At 47.9% G+C, this 20,169-nt stretch overlaps 1 pseudogene; it reads left to right on the forward strand.

The window, feature by feature from the left end:
* Positions 1 to 20,169, forward strand: part of LOC119378228 (WD repeat-containing protein 7-like) — a 98,036-nt pseudogene that overhangs the window by 44,276 nt on the left and 33,591 nt on the right.

Here is a 20,169-nt window from a genome sequence, read left to right on the forward strand (position 1 = left end):
TCATAGTTGTCTTTCTTATCATGAATGAGGCAATGTAGAGGCCAAATTCTATTTATGTAGATGATTTGGTGCAACCAAAGTGTTGCCGACAACACTTTACACGTGATGGGCAAAAATGCCATTTTCTCAGCCTCTCCTCCTCTCTCAACTTCTGTGGAAGGCCAACTGGTGTGGCAGACAAGGGTGTGCTCCCTTCAAGTCCGGAGTTCCAAATCTGCCTCGTAGACGTCGATATATAAGAACATCTGAAATTTTGGATGCTAAAAAGCTTTGGCGTCCGATTTCTCGGACTTCCTGCCCAAATTTCAGGTCCAAAACAGCATTAATTGAGCCCCAACTCTGCCAATCTTTCATCTCCATATTGGAACCAGCGTTTTCTTGAGTTAATACATTTGCGACCGTAGCGAAGTTTGAAAGGCAGCTTTGCCGCAATACGGGGGTGTGATGAGGTGAAGCATATTGAAAATCTAGGGAGCACTTTCAATCGGACGTTGACTGTCTCTTGCCTAAATTCGACCGTAACGGAGCTTGAAAGGCAGTTTTGCCGCAATACGGGGTGTGATGAGGTGAAGCATATTGAAAATCTAGGGACCACTTCCAACCGGACTTTGTCTCTTGGCTAAGTTCGACCGTAACGGAGCTTGAAAGGCAGCTTTGCCGCAATACGAGGGTGTAATGAGGTGAAGCATATTGAAAATCTGAAGGGGTCACTTTCAATCGGACGTTGACTGCATTTGTCTTTGGGAAGTTCGAATAGTTCGAATAGTAAATTTCAGTGCGAATCGAATCGAATAGTAAACACTATTCGAAAAATATTCGAAATTTCGAATATTCGCACACCCCTACTTTTTTTGCAGCCTGGTTCACTTGGAAAATAAAGGAAGAGACCTGGGCCGGCATTTTGTAGTAGTAATACCTTTTCTGATGCAAATGTCTTTTGGCCAGTGATCAGAACAACGGTTTGACCACATTACCAACAGGATCAGTAGGCTTCGGGTAGTGGATGATAAGACTAGAAGCATAAGGCATGGCTACAAAATACCAGCTGGGCTATCGCATGCCTTGTCGAATTTACTGTGCTTGTAGAATTGGCTGGCTTCGTGAGCCGATTCTACGAATTCTGTAATTCGACAGGCAGCAAACACAGGAAAAAACAATGCAGGGAAAGCAGAATGGTGGATGTTTGACAATGTGGACTATCAGAGCATTGCTTTTGTTTACTTTGTGCCTTGTGTTTGTTTCTGATCTGCTTGTCATGCTCTTATAATCAAGTACAAGCTGTAGTCATGCACAACTTAAGAATGCAGAATGACCAGAGGGCTGAAGCATGGCAACCGATTGCCTCCGTGTCTAGAGAAATAGTTCCTCTCATGTTCTCCGTCACATTCTTCGACGGTGGGGTCACCGGTTGTCTGACTCATGACGTCAGTCTAGAGTGCGCACCCATTGGTGCAGGCTTGTATGCATCCAAATTTTAGGTGGAAATGCCACTACCTTCTAAAGTTATATTGACTATATTGGCATTCCTTTCTGCCAAATATGATTGTGCTGCTAGTTGATGACTTAAGTTCTGAACTTAGCAGGAGTGGTATTCTGTGTGAGTCCATTAAGTGCGCTGTCCATTTCTGAGCACTCTGATTGGACAGAGCTAGAGAGAAGGCGAAACTGGTGCCAGTAGTCTCCACAGTTCTCCAGCACTACCCAATCAGCACGTGCCGGAATGCAGTCTACTTCGTGAACCCTTACATAAGAGTATATTCGCTGTCTGATAATTTGGGATAGAAGGAACCACTCAGAGTTCTGATAATAGGGAGATTGAAATACTGGAATCGGGAAATGCAATCTTTTTGAAAGAATGGCCAAAAATTTATCATGTTCTCAGGTCATCACTTCCAAGGATAAAAAAAATTGCATGTCTAGCACAAAATTCATCCACATACAGAAGCGAAGGCACTTTTGTCACAGTACACAAGAGTGCCCCGTGCATTGCATAAATTAGTTGCTTAAGGATACAAATATGGACTAAAGAGCGCTAGCAAATTCATGTAACTCGTAGTATCAGGCTTGCGGATGTACTGGACTAGGAGTGCACCACACTACCCCATATTTGAAAACAAGCATCTGCCAGGACACTTTGAAAGCCTATGCGGCAACATATTTTTTATCTTAAAGAGCAATTGGACAATTCTTACAAGTCGATGGATCCCAGCTAAATTTCTACTATGTGTTCTCTTTGACACTCTGTTCCACTATTCTTGATGAGACATCTTAGCTCCACTTAAATTAAATGTTAAGGATTGTTACTTCATGCCAAATGATGATCACCAAAAAGCTGACGCTTGCCAAGTAGTCATTTGCAGAAGCACAGCGACCACATGAGTCAAGGAGCTATGCTGCCTGTCGTTCACTGTCCTGCTGCGAAGGCAGGAATGAAATGGAGTAATGCTCAGAATGTGTGGTACCCCACCCATTGCGTGGTTATTTTAGGTCACTGATGTTACATTTAGTAGTACTACCTGCTGTTGGGCTAGTTGATAGGAGGTCCGTTTTAGCACCTATCTAATAGTATCATTGAACGCACAGCATACACTGCACCATATATGTACCATATGCTGCACTGATTACAGACAGGACGGATGCCCTTGTTGCCTAGATGTCATCTGCTTTCTGTGGTCAGGTTTTATGCACTAAATCTATTGCTCTTGAATGCTATGTATGACTGATAGACTTAGCATAAGTAGCACACAGTTAAACAAATAAAATACAGTGGGCAAAAAATGTGGATGAGCGCTTACTTATGATTGACTGTTGTGTTGTTCTTTGCCTCTGCTTTGTTGACCAGTGCCCTTTGAGTGCTTGAGAGAACCCTGCTGGCATACTGTACACTGTGTATCTAGTCCAAATAGGGCATTCAAAACACATTCATTTGGTTTAATCATAGCTTTGCTCTACAGCCCAGGGAAGGGTGCATGATTGGAAGTACTGTCACCTCCCTGCTAGAAGAATGACTGAGACCAGACAGCAATTCACTCACAGATTCTCTAATTGATCTGGGTGTAGCTGAATGTTCAGTCTGGTGGGCCTTTTGTGTCTCCAATCTAGAGAGTTTACCTCACTACAAACTGAATCAGAGATCAGTAGGAATCGGTTAACTGTACCATTATGTGAATGCGCAAGCACTGTGGTTCAGTCAACTGTACTATACACTCTGCTTAGTAAACTCTCACATCAAGGCATTTCTTTCATCACCTATAGCTAGTATCACTCACTAGAAAAGTGTATAACAGCTCCATCTTACTGGTATGCCAGCACTCCATGCAGAGAGGCTTATGAACAGGGTTCAGCTTTAAATCGAAAACGATGCACCGAGCCATGAAAGGAAAATGATAGGTGTAATGTTAAGGGACAAAAAGAGAGCAGAGTGGGTCTGAGATTAAATGTATGTTAAAGACAGCTTGGTCAAATCAGAAGAATAGGTGGGACATTTAGAGAGAAGCAAAGATAACCGCTGGTCATTAAGGGTAACAGACTGGATATCAAGAGAAGGCAAGCACTGTGGACAGGTGAGAATAAGAAGTTCTGGAGATAACGTGGCCGTTGCTAGCACAGGACCGGGTTAAATGAAGAAACATTGGTGATAATGTTGATAGTGCTGTCCCTAGTGTAATGCATTACGAACATAGCCCCTCCCCCCTCCCCTTCCTGTGCTGTGGTTGTTTCTAGTGCTACGGTTTTAGTGCTGTAATAACGTGCACATGCAAAGGATCCTGTCACGTGCATGTGTGTATCATGTTGCCAGCATTTTGTGTTAGTCTTATGCTCGTTAGTGTCACCTTGCCTGCATTTATTGACTAAGATATTGCCGCAAGTCTTATATTTCTGAGTTGAGCTCACCCACAAAGCTGTGGGCACGCTGCGCAGGCCTCGCCGTGATGTGTAGGAAGCTTCGCGATTGTTTGGAACAACCGTTACGATTAGCGCGCACGAGAATGTTCCAGCTTTGTCGAGAGATAACGCCGCCAACAGCGATATCGCTGGAAAGTTCGATAGCACCTGTATAAAAGCCGACGCACTTCGCCGCTGTTAGTTGATCGACGGACGACGCCCTGTCTGCCGCTATCATTGTACAGCGTGTATTGCTGTAGTTCTAGTTCTCATTTTCCCGGCCACAAGTTCGGCCAAATAAACAGTTTCATTCTGCAAACGCCGACTGCTTTCTTCGTCGACGTCACGACCACGTGACATCTGGTGGAGGTGCTGCTCGTCATGTTCCGGACGCCCCGACAAGCCTTGCCCAGCCCACGTCGCGAAGAAGACACCGACACCATCAGCGGCAGTCGAGCCAGCCGCAGACTGGAAGGACTACCCCCACAATACGGACCCCTACCGGACAAGACCAGGATCACAACGAAGAAGACAACAGCCACAATGACAACCGCTGTGGCGCCTACAACGGTTGTCATGCATCAACCGAAGGAGCCGCCGACATTCCGCGGATCACCATGCGAGGATCCAGAAAGCTGGCTGGAGGCATACGACCGAGTCTCCACGTTCAACAACTGGGACTGCGACGAGAAGCTACGCCATGTCTACTTCGCCCTCAAGATGGCGCAAGGACCTGGTTCGAGAATCGAGAGTCCACGCTAACATCATGGGACCTCTTCCGCACCGGATTTCTCAACACCTTCACGAGCGTCATCGGAAAGAAAGGGCTGAAACCCTTCTCGAGACCCGTGTACAGCTCCCCAATGAGAACGTCGGACTGTACACCGAAGAAATGACTCGCCTATTCCGCCATGCCGATCCAGCCATGTCCGAAGAAAAGAAAGTTCGCTTCCTGATGCGGGGAGTGAAGGAAGAACTCTTCGCCGGACCAGTGCGCAACCCCCAAAGACGGTCTCGGCATTCCTTTCAGAGGCCACCACAATCGAAAAGGCACTAGAAATCCGCACTAGGCAGTACAACTGCCGCATTCCTACGACGACCTACGGGAGGTTCGGGCGCTGCAGTCTGATGACCTGCGTGACACCATCAGAGCGATTGTGCGGGAAGAGCTGCGCAAACTGTTACCTTCGCCGCAGCATCAAGTGCATTCAATCGCCGACGTTGTCCGCGAGGAAGTCCGGCAATCGCTTGGAATTCCCGAAGCACCGCAGGCTCAGCCGGAAGCAATGCTATGCTGCTGCAGCCCGACCAACGCCCCACCCCTTCGCCCACGTCAACGCCGCGTCGCCGCAGCAGTTCCGCCGCCAGGCACCGCCGCCACCACCACCGACGCCATACCGCCCGCCGACAGGACAACGCTGCGCCCCCCGAAAGACCGACGTTTGGCGTGCCCCTGACAACCGGCCGCTCTGCTATCACTGCGGGGAAGCCGGCCACACATACCGCCGATGCCAGTGTCGACAGATGGGGCTACGCGGATTCGCCGTTAACGCGCCGCGCCCGCAACCAGGCGAACGGCCTCGCGACATCGACGACTACTCTCACCGGAACACAGTGGGAAGAACGACGAGCTTCCGCTCGCCGTCGCCCGGCCGCTACATGTCACCGCACCCGGCAGTACACTGGCCCAAACCGGGGCCGGTCGCCTAGCCCGTATCCGGGAAACTAAGGGCAGCAACCGATGGAGGTGCGGTTGCTGTACGACGAAATGCCGAAGATCCTCCGCGGCCGCCGACGACGACACGCGACGAGACCTTCAGAACACGACGCAAACCGGACGGAGCCCTCACGACGAAACTTCGCGGCCCGAAGAAAACCTGACGACGCAACGTAGAAACAGCGGGACAAATCGCGAAGCCGTGATCCGACGCCACGACCTAACCGCAACGCAAGACGACGAACTAGCGACCTCGATGTCCTTATCGACGGCCACAGCATCACAGCTCTCGTCGACACCGGAGCCGACTATTCCGTCGTCAGTGGGCCATTCGCCACCAAGCTGAAGAAAGTAAAGACCGCTTGGAGTGGACCCGAAATCCGGACAGCTGGAGGCCACCTTATAACACCGATTGGTGTCTGCACGGCGAGAGTCACCATCAATAACCACACTTATCCTGCGAGCTTTGTAATCCTACAAAACTGCTCCAGGGATGTGATACTCGGAATGGACTTCCTAAGTGACCACGGCGCCGTTATCGACCTGAGGTCTGAGTCGATAACACTAACCTCAGACAAAGCGCTCCCGCCCCCCCGACGCCAGGGAACCATGCACTGAATGTGATAGAAGAGCAGGTGACCGTTCCGCCGCGCTCCAGCGTCATTATTTCAGTCGGCACTGAAAAACCTGCAAACCTTGAAGGCGTAATCGATGGCGATCAGCAACTACTCCTGAATCGTCAAATTTGCGTCGCAAGAGGTATCGCCGAGCTGCATGACGGTAAAGCAAGGTACTGCTGACAAACTTCAGCCACGAAATAGGCACCTCAACATGGGTACGACGGTTGCCTACATCGACGAATGTGTAGCCGCCAGCGATGCTTTCGCCCTCTTCGATGCTGCCGAACCTGCTTCGACGAATAGAGGTCCCGAACCGGATTTTGACGTCAACCCGAGCCTTCCGAAGGTCAAGCAAGACCAGCTCAAACCCTGCTCCTGCAATACAAGCACTGTTTCTCGTCGTCCTCGCGGTCCGACAAACGCCCCTTGCTAAGCACCGCATTATAACAGAAGAAAATTCTCGACCACTCCGACAGAGCCCCTACAGAGTTTCGACGCGAGAACGTGAGGCCATAAAGAAACAAGTCGACGAAATGCTACGCGAAGATATCATCCAGCCTTCAAAGAGTCCGTGGGCGTCACCCGTGGTATTAGTGAAGAAGAAGGACGGGACACTGCGCTTCTGCGTTGATTATCGGCGCCTGAATAAAATCACGAAGAAGGACGTGTACCCCCTCCACGGATAGACGACACCCTGGATCGACTTCACAACGCAACGTACTTTTCGTCGATGGACCTCAAGACCGGCTATTGGCAGATCGAAGTAGATGAAAGAGACCGAGAAAGACCGCTTTTATAACACCGACGGCCTCTTTGAGTTCAAGGTCATGCCTTTCGGTCTTTGCGCGGCACCTGCGACGTTCCAGCACGTCATGGACACCGTACTGGCTGGATTGAAGTGGCAGACGTGCCTTGTGTATTTGGACGACGTCGTCGTGTTTTCCTCGACCTTCGACGAGCATCTCCGGCGGCTTGAGGCAGTACTTCAAGCAATCAAGACCTCTGGACTGACCCTGAAGCCAGAAAAGTGCCGATTCGCATACGACGAGCTCCTGTTTCTCGGTCATGTGATCAGCAAGTCGGAGTGCGCCCACCCGCGGAAAACAGCGGCCATCGCCGACTTCGCGCCTCCACCGACAAGAAGGCCGTCCGCCGATTTCTCGGCTTATGCGCCTATTACAGACGCTTCGTCAAAAGCTTTTCACGCATCTCCGAACCACTCACGCTTCTCACGAAGACTAACGTGGAATTCAGGTGGGAACCGGAGCAAGTGCAAGCATTTTGAGGAACTTAAACGACGCCTGCAGACGCCACCCATACTTGCGCATTTCGACGATTGCACCGATACTGACATACACACCGACGCAAGCAGCGTAGGACTCGGTGCCGTCCTTGTGCAAAAGACGGACGGGCTTGAAAGGGTTATCAGTTATGCTAGCCGGTCATTATCCAAGGCAGAAGCCAACTATTCCACAACAGAAAGGGAATGCCTCGCCATCATCTGGGCTACGTCAAAGTTTCGCCCCTACCTCTATGGCAGGCCCTTCAAAGTTGTCAGTGACCATCACGCCTTATGTTGGCTAGCTAACTTGAAGGACCCTTCAGGTCGTCTCGCACGATGGAGTCTGAGGCTTCAAGAATTCGACATTACCGTCGTGTACAAGTCCGGACGAAACACCTGACGCCAACTGCCTCTCTCCCCCCGTCGACGCGCCGCCGCAAGACGACGACGATGACTGCTTCCTCGGAACTACAAGTGCCGACGACTTCGCCGAAAGGCAACGAGCCGACGCGGAACTGGGGGGCCTTATGGAGTACCTCCAGTGCAAGACCGCCGTTGTTCCGAAGGTATTCAAGCGAGGACTGTCGTCGTTTTTCTTACGGAACGGCGTTCTCCTGAAAAAGAACTTCTCGCCACTTCGAACGGACTATCTTCTTGTCGTGCCCTCATCATTGCGACCAGAAGTCCTCCAGGCCCTACACGACGACCCGACGGCTGGACACCTCGGTGTTTCCCGCACGCTCGCCAGAATACAGGAAAAGTACTACTGGCCACGCCTTGCTGCCGACGTCGCCCACTACGTCAAGACTTGCCGAGATTGCCAGCGAAGGAAGACACCGCCGACTAGGCCAGCGGGACTTCTGCAGCCAATCGAACCACCTCACCGGCCGTTCCAGCAAATCGGGATGGACCTACTGGGGCCGTTCCCGACGTCGACTTCCGGCAACAAGTGGATCGTCGTAGCAACTGACTACCTCACCCGCTACGCCGAGACAAAGGCATTGCCCAAAGGCAGTGCCGCGGAGGTAGCCAAGTTCTTCGTGGAGAACATCGTCTTGCGTCATGGCGCCCCAGAGGTCCTCATCACAGACAGAGGTACCGCCTTTACAGCGGACCTAACTCAGGCGATCTTAAAATACAGCGAGACGAGCCACCGCTGCACCACCGCCTACCACCCGCAGACCAATGGCCTCACCGAGCGTCTAAATAAGACCATCGCCGACATGCTCGCCATGTACGTCGACGTTGAGCACAAGACGTGGGACGCCGTCCTTCCGTACGTGACCTTCGCTTACAACACGGCCGTCCAAGAAACGCAGATGACGCCGTACAAGTTGGTCTACGGAAGGAGCCCGGCGACGACGCTCGACGCCATGCTACCCAACGTCACCGACGAAGAAAATGTCGACGCCGCCGCTTACTTACAACGTGCCGAAGAAGCTCGACAGCTGGCCCGCCTGCGCATCAAGACCCAGCAGCACACCGACAGCCGTCGCTACAATCTTCGACGACGCTTCGTCGAGTACCAGCCCGGCGACCGTGTCTGGGTCTGGACGCCAATACGACGACGCGGACTAAGCGAGAAGCTTCTTCGACGATACTTCGGACCGTACAGGGTACTTCGACGTCTCGGCGCACTCGACTACGAGGTTGTCCCCGACGGCATCACGAACTCTCAGAGGCGCCGAGCTCGACCCGAGGTCGTGCATGTGGTGCGCCTTAAACCGTACTATGCTCGTTAACGCACCTGAGGACTCTAATGTTTGCTTTCTTTATTAGTTTTCTTTAATATTGCATGTATTCATGTTCTGTTTTTAAGCATCGGGACGATGCTTTTTCAGAGGGGGGCATTGCCGCAAGTCTTATATTTCATGAGTTGAAGCTTCACCCACAAAGACTGTGGGCAACGCGCTGCGCAGGCCTCGCCGTGATGTGTAGGAAGCTTCGCGATTGTTTTGGAACAATCCGTTAAGATTGCGCGCTGCACGAGAATGTTCCAGCTTTGTCGAGAGATAACGCCACCAACAGCGATATCGCTGGAAAGTTCGATAGCACCTGTTAAAAGCCGACGCACTTCGCCGCTTGTTAGTTGATCGACGGACGACGCCCTGTCTGCCGCTATCATTGTACAGCGTGTATTGCTGTAGTTCTAGTTCTCATTTTCCCGGCCACAAGTTCGGCCAAATAAACAGTTTCATTCTGCAAACGCCGACTGCTTTCTTCGTCGACGTCACGACCACGTGACAATATGTAGTACCCGTAAACCATTCTTAAAATGGTGCTTGGGTACCAAACAGACAATTCTGTCTAGCCCAGATCAAGGCTGTGAAAAAAATTTTAAATTAAGCTTATATATTCGTCTGTAGAACATTGCAGGAAATAAATGTAACGCAGAAAAGTGGAACATCTTTAGATTGTGGAAAATTCACTTTGCTATCATCACTGCCTTTTGTGCGATGTCGATCAAATCCCAAAGATTTTCCAGATAGTATAGTAGAAATGTTGCTAAAATGCCAACGCTGCTGCTGTACATTTAATGAAAATCATTAAAAATTTGCTCTATCAAGCAGAAAGTACGCCAGTGTGTAAACACTGCTTTTGTCTGTCAAGCTTTCTAGACTAAGTCAGAGGTATCAGAAGATTACCGGAATGTCAGCATTACGCTACTATCCTTTAAGGCAACTCTGAAATACATTATGTAATGGAAATCGCACTAAAATGCTAGCCACACTGCTTCTGTGCCCTGTAGACGCATTCCACGAAACCTGCTGTATAGTACTGCCTCTATAGTCGGGCACAACTTTAGAAGGCAGCAGCAGCATCTCCACCTCAAAGGCAGATGCACACAAGCCTGCACCAATGAGTGCACACTCTAGGCTGATGTCATAAGCCACCTGGTCCGTGACCACACCATCAGAGAACGTCGCCAAGTACGGCCGGCCACAAAATAATAGGACCACACGAGTGCATGGCAGTATTGCCGTCTGCTGTTGAGAGCATTGCTCTGGCCACGCACTTGCCAGAGCAGTGCTCTCAATAGCAGGTGGCTCGCCACTAGACGGCGCAGACGGCGATTTCGCCATGCGCTCATGTGGTCTGTATTATTTTGTGGCTTACTGTACATGAGCGAGACTACTTTATTAGTCGCAAAGGCAATCGGCTGCCACGTTTCGGTCATCTGGGAGGGGGTTTTGCAGGTGCGGGTTTTGCAGGCCTTTCCTGCCTTCTTAAGTTATTTCCGACTATAGTGAAATGCCCAATAGAATATAAACCCAGCCTGTGTGCCTGCTTGCATGCTGTTTTTGTTCGTCTTTCATTTCTTTACGGTGCACTGCTTCTGTTCTCTCTTGCCTGCATCATCCCGTGTGCATGTTGTGCTCGCTTCGTACCCAAGGCTCCCTGAAATCTCTGAAAGGAAAGAAATGCCGAGCTTCCTCCTTTGGTCATATGGCCACTGCTATCACTTCCCAAGATGCATACGAGCTGCTGGCTGAATTCAAAGGTGCGGGTTTTGCATGGTCTGCCGCATTTGACTTTACTGTTTGTTGTGTGTAGTTTCTTTTTGTCCTTAATTCATTGTGTTCTGCATTATGTTGCAACAATAAGTGTTTGTGTTTCGTATAGGCTAGGCTTGTGCAAATATCGTTTTTTTTTTGTTTGGAGTGAAGTCGACATGAATGGTAATCGGTATAAAATATTTCGAAGTGAATTCGAATAGGAGCAGGATTTGCATAGTAGTGGTTATAGGTGGTAAAATACATTGCATTTTAGAATATGCCTTACATAGTCCATACAAGCTGTTTAACACACTTTAAACTTATAAAAAAATTATTAACCGAGGTGCACATAATATGCACACCTTACCATAGAGCATTGCTTTGCGGTAGTGCAGATTTCCCCTGAAACGCACCGTCTGTGTTGTGAAAAAAGTGTGGCTTAATGGCTAAAGTGTGGCGCTGGCAAGCTCGAGGACACAAGTACGACTCCCAGCCACAGCAGCTACATTTCACTGGGGCAAAATGCAAGAGCACCCGAGTACTTAGATTTAGGTGCACGTTAAAGAACCTCAGGGATCAAAATTAATCCAAAGTCAGTTACTGTGGAGTGCTTCATAATAATATTGTGGTTTTAGCATGTAGTTGAAAAAAAAACTTTTTTGGCAAAAGAGGAGACAGAAACACAAATAAACAGGACATGGGTCCGTCGTATTGATATGTTTTTTGTGTCCATGTTTAGTTCACACTGAAAAAATTTCCTTCAAATATAAATCATTACCACCTATCTCAAACCAAGGTTCTGCATCACTTTGTCTATATTTTATTGGTCAGAAAAATGAAAAGAAACTATGTTTCCGTCAAATGCTTGAAATTCACCTTTCGTGCTTAAATGCACTTTGATGCGTGTGACAGGCTTAAGTAAGCATCACTGACAAGAAAGCCAAGACAAGTGATGATTTGCAGAGGTTGCAGAAAATGGGGCTATTGTGTCCACCCAAGCATGTCCTAGTGCAGTTTGCAGTGTAGTATGCTTCTGCAAATAACTCGGAAACCTGTATCAGGCACAACCTAACAGCACTAGGTTGCATTGTTCATTTCTGAGCTGTGTATTGGGTCATTGCGGAAATAAGACTCACGGCACCCATAGTTCTAGAATGTGATTTCGTAAGCTACAAGATCCCTGTATATAGCCAACACAACTACGCATTTGTAATGGGCGCAACTATGCATGTGTAATTTGTGTATGCAGTGTTGCGGAGTTGACACTCCAGAATTGGAATGACTCCGGAATCATTGCACATTTTGGCGACCCCGGAATGGAATTAAATGGGAATGGAATGGGGACAACGTTTGGAGGAATGGAATGGGAATGGAATTACGCCCTTTTCCGAAAATAAAGCACATTCTCTTTGTCTCACGAGCAGTTTAGTAGCTGACAAACGTAAATAACCTTTGCGACAAGGAAAACATTACATACCTGTGCACAGACGAACACAGAAATTTCTCCTCACCCTATCCATGCTTGTGAGGCGCGCTTGACAAGCGTGAGTGCTGACGAGCAGTGCGGCCCGGTGTTCCGTATTCGATGCCAAGGCACAAGGTGCCCGAGCGGTGCATTGTTCCAACTAATACCAGCAGATCTAGAGGGTTTTGTTCCCCATTAACCAAATCTTAGTTTACTCCATATTCACGACCGCTCCAGACGTGTGGCAAGACTGCTTAGTCTTCTTAATAATAATCTGGAGTTTAACATCCCAAAACCACCAGATGATTATGAGGGGCGCCGTAGTGGAGGGCTCCGGAAATTTTGACCACCTGGGGTTCTTTAACGTGCACATAAATCGAAGTACACGGGCCTCAAACATTTTTGCCTCCATCGAAAATACAGCTGCCGCGGGCGGGATTCGATCCTGCCCTTCAGGTCAGCACTCGAGCGCCATAACCACTAGACCACCGTGTGGGACGCTTAGTCTTCTTGAACACTACTTTTGTCAGCATCGAAATACGCTATGTCGTCATTTTAGCATTAACACATTTAAGCTTAAGCAATATTAAAACAACACCATTCGTTCAAACATGCTGACCATGCAAATACTACCAGTAGCGGGAGAGCTGCCCCTATGGGAATTAGTAGGGTGGTTGTACTACACGAGATATGTCACCAAGCTACTATTTCTTGACCTTGGTATAATGTGTTGCGTACTTTTGCAGTTCTTAATGCATCTGATGACATCAGCTTTAGGGCGTTCATTCTTAACTCGATAAAACTATCAAGATGCCTTTACTACATTGATGAATTATAGAAATGGAATTGAACTGGCCGGCCATTTCAGGAGTGGGAATGGGCTAAGCTTTTTCATTCCGAGGAATTGAAAGGAATGGAATTGCGGCAAGTTCTAATTCCCCGAAATGGAATTGGAATAGAATGGAGGCGCCCATTCCGCAACACTGGTGTGATGCACCAGAAGAGGAATACAGCATGTGCAGAATGTGCCAGTGCAGTGAGGGTCTAAGAGGAGAAGAAAAGGAAGAGGCAGGTGTGAGGCAAGAGAGGAGAGAGGAAGGGGTTTGGTGTTCGACACAGTCGGTGGCACAGTCGAGTGACTAAGCCCTAATGTGTAAGCTCCGCTACATAGTCCAAGAGTTGAAGTTAAAGGCTTTATGTGGCTTATAATGTAACTACCTCCAAAGCCTCGCTCCAATTCAGGGCTCCAATTCCACCAACAGCACTCTTGAGCCAGGGCTGATCTCTTCAAAGCCACCTCGCACTACTTGTCACCCGCGCTGCATGTCACCTCCACGCTTGTCATCTCACACCACTTTTTACCTCGCACTGCATGTCACACCTCACGCTGCTTGTCATCTCACACTGCTTGTCATCTCACACAATTTTTACCTCGCACTGCTTGTCACCTCACACTGCATGTCACCTCACACTGCTCGTCATCTCACACCACTTTTTCCTCGCACTGCACGTCACTCGCACTGCTTGTCATCTCATGTTGCTTGTCATCTCACACCACTTTTTACCTCGCACTGCATGTCACCTCACGCTGCTTGTCATCTCATGTTGCTTGTCATCTCGCACTGCTTGTCACCTCACGCTGCATGTCACCTCACTCTCCTTGTCATCTCACCACTTTTTACATCGCACTGCTTTCACCTCACGCTGCATGTCACCTCACACTGCTTGTCATCTCACACCACTTTTTACCTCGCACTGCTTTCACCTCACGCTGCATGTCACCTCACACTGGTCATCTCACACCACTTTTTACCTCGCACTGCTTGTCACCTCACGCTGCATGTCACCTCACACCACTTTTACCTCCCACTGCCTGTCACCTCACGCTGCATTCACCTCACACCATTTGTCACCTCACAGCATGTCACCTCACACGCTTGTCATCTCACCACCACTTTTTACCTCGCACTGCATGCCACCTCACCGCTGTCATCTCATGTTGCTTGTCATCTCGCACTGCTTGTCACCTCACGCTGCATGTCACCTCACTCTCCTTGTCATCTCACACCACTTTTACCTCGCACTGCTTTCACCTCACGCTGGCATGTCACCTCAACTGCTTGTCATCTCACACCACTTTTACCTCGCACTGCATGTCAGCTCACACTGCTGTCACCTCACGCTGCTTGTCATCTCATGTTGCTTGTCATCTCACACCACTTTTTACCTCACACTGCTTGTCACCTCACGCTGCATGTCACCTCACACCACTTTTTACCTCACACTGCCTGTCACCTCACGCTGCAGTCACCTCACACCATTTGTCACCTCACACTGCTTGTCATCTCTGTTGCTTGTCATCTCACACCACTTTTTACCTCGCACTGCTTGTCACCTAGCACTGCATGTCACCCACTGCTTGTCATCTCATGTTGCTTGTCACCTCACACTGCTTGTCACCTCAAATTGCTTGCCATCTTGGAGTGTTTCTCACTTTGCACCACTTGTCACTTCGCACTCTTAGAAACCTCGCACTGTCACTTCGCATCACTAAAGTCACTAATCCTCCACTGGGTCAGCCTATGTCAGCCCAGACTATGCTAACTAAGGTTTAGTTAGAAGAGGCCTTTACAAGCTTACTATGCTCTTTTTGTTCTTGTACGTTCACCCTACATTATATGCTGTTTTTTTATGAGCATGAAGTGACGTTCAAAACCAGGAAAGCAGCATCGTCCCTTTGGTGGGACTGTCTGCGTTTCCAACCTGAATTACACCACTCAAAATTTGAAAATGTTCTGCCTGTGGACTCTAGTTAAAAATAAAGTCTCATTCATAGTGGAAACCGCGATCAACAAAGACAAAAAAGACCAAGCAGGACTAGCGCTGTCAGCACAGTCCTGTCGGTCTTTCTTCTTCTTTGTTATAGCATTGTTTTCCCTAGAATATGTACCAGCAAGCTCAAGTTTGCATGCTTTCAAGTATCTCATAAGCAACCCTCCAGCTTAGCATGGGACACAAATTCCTAGTAAATAATTTTCTACCACTAACTGTGAGAAACATAGCAAAAATTTAACTACAACCATTGTGAATCACATGTCTGTAATGACAGAGAGAAAAAACAAATACTTGTGCTACAAAAGTTTGATTTTGTCCTTGCACTTGCACTGGTCAGTAGTATTGTTTGATATCTTCATACCTTCAATTTTTAAGAGATTTCTTCACCTTTCTTAAAGTTTTGTTTAACTACTACTTAAATGACATGGAATGCGAACAGTATTTTTTAGTAGTTTTTTGAGAAATTGTAATACACCTTGTGCTTTTACACATCCTGTTGCATCGCACCAGAAGAGGGCCTGGAAACCGTTAGCCAGCTGTTGGAACAGATGCATAACATGCTAAGCATTGCAAAAGATTTGTTCGGCTTTCGACAGGCTCCCTCTGCCTTTACTACACAGACGCGGCAAGATGAATAGATTTCCAAAATTCTGCCTTGGTCTGCAACTCAGAAGTGTCAGGCATGTTTGATTGTTCCGTAGAATGTGTCGAGCAGTGTTGGCCTAACGATTGGCTCTTGCACCGTGCAGTGCAGCTGCTCTCCGAAGATAGTCGGGAATGTCGCCGGCACACTGGAACTCAGGGCCTATCAACCAGTCCGAGTACCAGAAATACCTCACCTTGTCCTCGCGCCCGAGACCACAAGAAGCTCTCAGGTATGTCCCAAGGACTGTTCGAGAGAAGCCTTAAGGGCACCCTAAGGCAATGTTGATCGATGTGCATCGTTGAAATGTCATTCCCGAAATTACAGCCCTTGGTTCATGCAAAAAACAATTCTAATTTACATTAAGAGTTATTGTGAAGAGTCCATGTATGCTAGCTATGCAAACCCACCCTGAAGAGGAGAGAAAGATGCGGCATAAGCCATCACTCTGTTTACTGCCATGCAGGCAGCACTACTGTTTTTCTTACCTAAAACACATCTCACACATCTGAAGCACATCTAGAAACATCTTAAAACTGCAAAGAGTGGCCAGAAAGCGAGCTAGTGACGTCACATAGAGGTGGCATTTTCTTCTACTTGCAGTTAGAGTGAATTCCACATTCGAGAAAAGCCAGCAATTAATCTAACAGAATGGTTAACTATCTAACAGAGGGTATGCGTGAGAACAATACTTTTAGCCACTCAAATTGCCCATGTTGTGTCAAGATAGGTGTCGTGGGCAGCCATGGTTTCTCGTCCTTTTCAGCTCCCGCTATTGAGCATAGCCCTGACAGTACCTGAAAGCATGGCCTTTAAAAAAATGGTGGCTGTGATATAGAGGAAACCATTTCTGGGAATTGAATTTGTTCAAAGCCTGGGTTCACACCGTAAATATTTTCTCCAAGAGTAGAATAGAAACATATAGCTGGCATATTATGCCATCTTACGATACGCTACAATGATCCTTTATTTTGTGTGATAGAGTGCTAGTGAAAGAATTATACAATGAACATGCTACATCATTGGCCTGTTACTAGAATGCCCCACTGGAGTAACATTTTGTGTCCTTTGCATACTTTAACATCTCCATTACAAAAGCACTGTTGATGATAGTACAGTAATCCCTCGTTATAGCGAAATTGTTTGACTCAAAATATCGCATTATTCAAATTTCTTCTGGTCATGACCCAAACGCATGCATGTGAAGCCACATTACTCGAAGCGCACGAAGAGCTTGACCCGCTTAGACAAACTGGCGAGTGACGGCAACCCTTTCGCGTATGCAGTGTGTCAAATTAATGCCGCCACCGAACTAGTCTCATGCTGGCACTGAACAGGCCACAAAAGTATATAAACCCACGACCAATGATCGCTTAGTAACAGGTACCAAGCAAGTGTCGAGTGCTCCTGCTGTTTACTGTGGAGAGAATGGGAGCTTTGAAATTCCATGGTACAGCATGCCCGAACTGTTAAACTCATTCATAATTGCATCACTGGTGTCCCCCGTTATGGAATCTACATGAAATAATGTTTTCCTGGCACTTTGCGACACCAGAAAACCGTGGTCTCTTGGATGCCGAAAAGTCTTTTGGATGCCGAAGACAGCGGGCTGACTTGCGCCGTAGCATTCCATGGGGTGTGCTCGAGCAAAGTTTTAGCGAGAGCACTTCTGGTGCTGAAACACGTCATCCTAGTTTAGAGAAACGGTCCAAATGCGTGATAGGGTCATCGAATTTTCTTTCTGGACATTTGTTAACGATGTAGACGCAATGGTGTGCAAACACCAACACTTGAACTGTAGAATTAGCAGTTTCATTGACAACGAGGTGCCGAAAAACTCTTGTTTTGCATCACGGCTGCACGCCTCTGGAAAAATTGTCCAGTGATCATGCCCACACTGCAAAACGGTCAGTTTTCGCAACTACGCTGTGTACCCACAATGAGCGATTAATCGTTTTTGAACACAACAAAGACAACCTCAGACTCAAGCCGCGGCATTCGCGACGCTTTCCGCGCGAAACTCTCGTAGCTTTCCATGACATCCACACCCCTCCTATAAAAGTGGCCACTGCCTTCCCCTCCTCATTTGCCCTCCAGTCTGCAAGCGGTTCGGACGCCAGTCTCTACTCTCACTCGCCTTCACATCAACTCCTCTCCTGCTTGCTGCCTGTTTCGACGTAGCTGCTCCTCCAAGCTGCCTCCTGAGCACAACCTTCCACTAACGGGTGCCCTTCCGGTTCCCGCGCCTTGCACGACTCCGATTGCCTTTCTTCTGCAACACGTGAAGCCGAAGCCAAGCCCACCGTTGCAACTGTCGCCATCACCAGCGCGCGCGAAGAGAAAGCAAGATGCCTTGACAACATTTTGAAGCTTCTGCATCGCCCTCCGCATTCAGTTACTTTGGCGCCGACGGGGCGTGCCTTTGGATCCGTGCTGCAAGCCATGTGATTTGTTATTCAGAGTGCTTCGTTAGGCGTGCCTCGCGCCTGTTTTTTGTGGTCTACAGTGATAAGTGGCTCTGTCAAGCTCCGTATGAACTTGAAACAGCCAAAGCTTGCTGCCTTTCTTGCGCCTGAATAAAGTTTTGCTTCACTGAATCATTGTGTTTTGACCCCTCACAGTTGTGGTGAAATTGAAGCTTGACTGCTTTAGCTTTTCTCAATTGGTCGCTTATATAGAAAATACTACTTATAACGAACTTTTGCCATCCCGCTGTCTTCAATATAACCAGGGATTACTTTATTCATATTTCAGATGTTCTGAGTATTAATATGTCAATGTAGCCTAAATTATTTGCCTTTAGGTCCTTTTAACAAGACAGATGCCAAAAGAAGCTTTCTTTGTGAACTATGTCAAGCTGCAGATCGATATTTTTTTGTTTATTCTAACTGGGAAACAGAATATGACAGCAGTTCTTGACGCTGACTTTGTGTTTGTTGTCTTGTGGTGCAGGTTTCATCGCCAAAGTGAAAGACACCGCAGAGACTGCAGCATCGAAAATCCAAGCCAAGGCAGAAAGTGTTGGCATTAAGACATCTCAAACGGATGCATCTGCAGGCGGCAAGGTACTCAGCTTGTTCTTACTCTTGCATAATTCAACATTGTACCATACCTTCTACTGGCAATGTAATATGTGAGGCAGAAATATGGAAGATAAACGAGGGAGCTTGAGAGTAAGCAAAGGACCATGCAATTAGTGATGGAGTTTAAAGGTATTGCCAGAAATCTTTTATATGTTTTTTTTTCTTGTCATGAATCTTCTAGAGCAGGAATCCATAAATCTTCTCTCCTTGAGAGAACTCCACCAGCTTTTCTGCAGAGGGAAGAACTCTTCCTTTCTCCTGCTTTTCACTGATATGCTTATGTGCACAAGCTCATGAGTGAATCAAAGGAAGCAAAGTTTTTTCCATCCATCCATCCATTCTGCGTAATCAGTGTAGCACCTGCTTGGCCTTTGCTATTTGTAGTCTGTCTTTAAGGCCATCGCTATTCATAGGGAACTGACTGTAATGCATACAATGTATAGTGATGCCTGCTTGTTTTATCTGCAACATGTGGCAAAGTCTGTTGCGAGTATGACAAACCTTTCCAAGCACTTGGCATCGTTGAGGTGTATGCAGTCTTCTGCACCAGAGAAACCCAAGTTCCTGCTTAAAGTGGATGTTTCAGCTTGGGCATCGCTTTCTTTTGAGTGCAACATAATTAATTCTTGGTCGAATTTTTGACATGTTTGTTGCACACTGTCACGCGAGTTCATGTATGAAGCCGTAAATACACTGTCTTATACTGCAGTCTATTGATTGCCATCCTTTTAGAAGAGTGGAATAAAGTTTCTTTCATCCATCAATTTGGTCTTGGTTTGTCTTGGCAGCCAGGAGATCCAAGAATGCAGCGGCACTGGCGGCCAAGCAGAAGCACCTGAGCTTGGCCGAGACCAACCTGACATGGAGATTGCTCAGCTGCTGCTGTCCCTCCTGCACGCTTGGGGGCTCGACAACGATCTCGACAAGGCAAGGCTGTCAGTTTGATCTGAAGTGGTAGTCGGGGGTTCATTACAATGTAAGCTTGCTACTACATAGCTGACCTTCACATTGTTATGGTGCACACACAAAACACATGCACGCGCATAAGTGGAATGGCGCACGACACTGCCTTATTGTACCCACAACATTATGTTCCTGCATCTTATTGTACTGCTTAATAAGAAAGCATCTTATTCGGTCAA

Source organism: Rhipicephalus sanguineus, unplaced genomic scaffold (genome assembly GCF_013339695.2).
Source record: "Rhipicephalus sanguineus isolate Rsan-2018 unplaced genomic scaffold, BIME_Rsan_1.4 Seq742, whole genome shotgun sequence".
NCBI classification, from domain to species: Eukaryota; Metazoa; Arthropoda; class Arachnida; order Ixodida; family Ixodidae; genus Rhipicephalus; species Rhipicephalus sanguineus.